Source organism: Cebus imitator, unplaced genomic scaffold (genome assembly GCF_001604975.1).
Source record: "Cebus imitator isolate Cc_AM_T3 unplaced genomic scaffold, Cebus_imitator-1.0 Scaffold234, whole genome shotgun sequence".
In the NCBI taxonomy this organism is placed as follows: domain Eukaryota; kingdom Metazoa; phylum Chordata; class Mammalia; order Primates; family Cebidae; genus Cebus; species Cebus imitator.
Genome location: NW_016107549.1, coordinates 545116 through 548828, shown reverse-complemented (window position 1 = coordinate 548828; position 3713 = coordinate 545116). Strand labels below are relative to the sequence as shown.

Below are 3713 nucleotides of genomic sequence, written 5' to 3'. Positions count from 1 at the left end.
TTGAGACAGAGTCTTGCTCTGTCACCAGGAATGCAGTGGCGCAATCTTGGCCTCCTGGGTTAAAGAGATTCTCCTGCCTCAGCCTCCCAAGTAACCCAGACTACAGGCGTGCTCTACCACGCCCAGCGAGACAGGGTTTCCCCATGTTGGCCAGGATGGTCTCTATCTCTTAACCTCATGATCCATCCATCTCGGCCTCCCAAAATGCTGGGATTACAGGCGTGAGCCACCGCGCCCGGCTATTCCTTTACTTTCCTATCAGTTTGCTTCCACTTTACGGACTCGCCCTGAATTCTTTCTTTGGAGTCTGGATCGGGACGGCTTTCCTGTAACATCTTCACCCCAGGATCATGAAGCTGGAGGAGGCAGAACCCGGACCATCCGTCTCTTTTCTTTTCTTTTTTTTGAGATGGAGTTTTACTCTTGTTACCCAGGCTGGAGTGCAATGGCGCGATCTCGGCTCACCGCAACCTCTGCCTCCTGGGGTCAGGCAATTCTCCTGCCTCAGCCTCCCCGGTAGCTGGGATTACAGGCGCGTGCCACCACGCCGAGCTAATTTTTGTATTTTTAGTAGAGACGGGATTTCACCATGTTGACCAGGATGGTCTCAATCTCTTGACCTCGTGATCCACCCGCCTCGGCCTCCCAAAGTTCTGGGATTATAGGCGTGAGCCACCGTGCCCAGCCCACCCATCTCTTTTCATGGGACTTTCCACTGCCCCGGCTGTGACCCTGGATGGGAGAAGAGAAACAGCAGCAGCTCCAGGTGGCCTGGAAACACCAGCTGAGCCCCAGCCCTGAGAAGTACCTCCAAGAATTAATGAGGCTTGCAGGCAGGCAGTGCCCGAGACTGAATCCCAGGTGGCAGTACAAGTCACAGCAGAGTCCCAGGACCAGCCACGGGGTCTTCATTTTTGGGTGGGAACGTAGAAGCCCTTTCTCCACCTCCTACCCATTTCTCCAATGCCCAGGAGTGGCTGGATCAAGCACGGAGACCATGTCATCCATTAAAAATATTCAGCTGGGCACAACAGCTCACACCTGTAATCCCAGCACTTTGGGCGTGATGGCACACACCTATAATCCCAGCTATTCCAGAGGCTGAGGCAGGAGAATGGCTTGAACCTGGGAGGCGGAGGTTGCAGTGAGCCAAGATTAAGCCACTGAACTCTAGCCTGGGCAACAGATCAAAACTCTTTCTTAAAATAAATAATCATTATAAGACTTTGTGGCTGGAAATGCAGGGTGGAGGCTGAAATGTTCTATATTTTTCTCTGGTGCACGTTGTACAGTATATAGTTGGTCCTCCCTGTATCCACAGGTTGCACATTGGAGGATTCAACCAACTGCAAATCAAACATTGAAATAGGTCTGCTCTGGTAATGGTATAAAAATAAGCACATAGGCTAGGCGTGGTGGCTCAAGCCTGTAATCCCAGCACTTTGGGAGGCTGAGGTGGGCGGATCACCTGGGGTCATGAGTTCGAGATTAGCCTGACGAACACGGTGAAACCCCATCTCTACTGAAAATACAAAACTTAGCTGGGCACAGTGGCAGGTGCCTGTAATCTCAGCTACTCAGGAGGCTGAGGCAGGAGAATCGCTTGAACCCGGGAGGCAGAGGTTGCAGTGAGCCGAGATTATGCCGTTGCACTCCAGCCTGGGCCACCTCGTCCAGTGCAGAACCCACACTCTTAAGAGCATGGGGTTATGAGATCAGGACTAAGATGATTCCCATATTACGAATGAGGAAATGGAGGCGCTGAAAGGTGGCCTGAGGCAGCAGGCCCCAACTTTTTTTTTTTTTTTTGAAACGGAGTTTTGCTCTTGTTACGAAGGCTGGAGTGCAATGGCGCGATCTTGGCTCACGGCAACCTCTTCCTCCTGGGTTCAAGTGATTCTCCTACCTCAGCCTTTCGAGCAGCAGGTGTTACAGGCATGCACCGCCATGCCTGTCTACTTTTGTATTTTTAGTAGAGACAGGGTTTCTCCATGTTGGTCAGGCTGGTCTCAAACTCCCGACCGCCTCGGCCTCCCAAAGAGCTGGGATTACAGGCTTGAGTCATCACGCCCAGCCAACCCCAAATGCTTACAGCCAACTGATCTTCGACAAAGCAAACAAAAACATAAAGTGAGGGAAGGACACCCTTTTCAACAGGTGGTGCTGGGATAATTGGCTAGCCACATGTAGGAGAATGAAACTGGATCCTCATCCCTTACCTTATACAAAAATCAACCCAAGTTGGGCTAAGGACTTAAGACCAGAAACTATAAAAATTCTGGAAGATAACATTGGAAAAACCCTTCTAGACATTGGTTTAGGCAAGGATTTCATGACGGAAATCCCAAAGGCAAATGCAATAAAAACAAAAATAGTGCTCGCTTCGGCAGCACATATACTAAAATTGGAATGATACGGAGAAGATTAGCATGGCCCCTGCGCAAGGATGACACGCAAATTCGTGAAGCGTTCCATAAATTAAAAAAAATTAAAAATTAAAAAAATAAAACCAAAAATAAATTGCTGAGACTTAAAGAGCTTTTGCAGCCAGGCGCGGTGGCTCACGGCTATAATCCCAGCACTCTGAGAGGCTGAGGCGGGTGGATGACCTGAGGTCAGGACTCCGAGACCAGCCTGGCCAATCCATGGTGAAACCCGGTCTCTACTAAAAATGCAAAATTAGCCAGGCGTGGTGGCACATGCCTATAATCCCAGCTACTTGGGAGCCTGAAGCAGGAGAATCACTTGAACCTGGGAGGCGGAGGTTATGGTGAGCCGAGATGGAGCCATTGCACTGCAGCCTGGGCAACGAGCGAAACTCCATCTCAAAAAAAAGTAAAAAAAGAGCTTTTGCGTGGCGGAAGTAACAGCAGAGTAAACAGACAACCCACAGAGTGGGAAAAACATCTTCACAATCTGTACATCCGGCAAAGGACTAATATCCAGAATCTACAATGAACTTGCACAAATCAACGATAAGAAAACAATCCCATCCAAAAGTGGGCTAAGGACATGAATAGGCAAGTCTCAAAAGAAGAAACACGAATGACCAGCAAACATGAAAAACACTCCACATCACTAATGAGCAGGGAAATGCAAATCAAAACCACCATGCGATACCACCTTACTCCTGCAAGAATGGCCATAATCAAAAAAACAGCGGATGCCAATGACTACTAATGGACACAGTTAACAGGGGACACTTCTACGCAGCTGGTGGGAATGTAAACTAATAAAACCGCTATGGAAAACAGTGTGGAGATTCCTCAAGGAACTAAAAGTAGAACTACCTACCATTTGATCGAGCAAACCCTCTGCTGGGCATCTACCCAGAGGAAAAGAAGTCATTCTACAAAAAAGATACTTGCCTATGCATGTTTATAGAAGCAAAATCTGCCACTGCAAAACTGTGGCACCAATGCAAATGCCCACCAATCAACGAACGGATAAAGAAACTGTGGATAGGCACGATGGCTCACACCTGTAATCCCAGTACTTTGGGAGGCCAAGGCAGGTGGGTCACGAGGTTAAGAGATCAAAACCATCCTTGCTAATGTGGTGAAACCCTGTCTCTACTAAAAATACAAAAATTAGCTGGGCGTGGTGGTGTGCACCTGTAATCCCAGCTACTCGGGAGGCTCAGGCAGGAGAATTGCTTGAACCTGGGAGCTGGAGGATGCAGTGAGCCAAGATCACGCCACTGAACTCCAGCC

General features: G+C 48.9%; 1 non-coding gene across 1 annotated transcript; it reads left to right on the top strand.

Annotated features, from left to right (window-relative positions):
* Positions 1 to 2374: 2374 nt before the first annotated feature.
* On the top strand, positions 2375 to 2481 carry LOC119466854. Its single transcript, XR_005195346.1, has one exon. It is a non-coding gene; the product is annotated as a U6 spliceosomal RNA (small nuclear RNA).
* The last annotated feature ends 1232 nt before the right edge of the window (positions 2482 to 3713 follow it).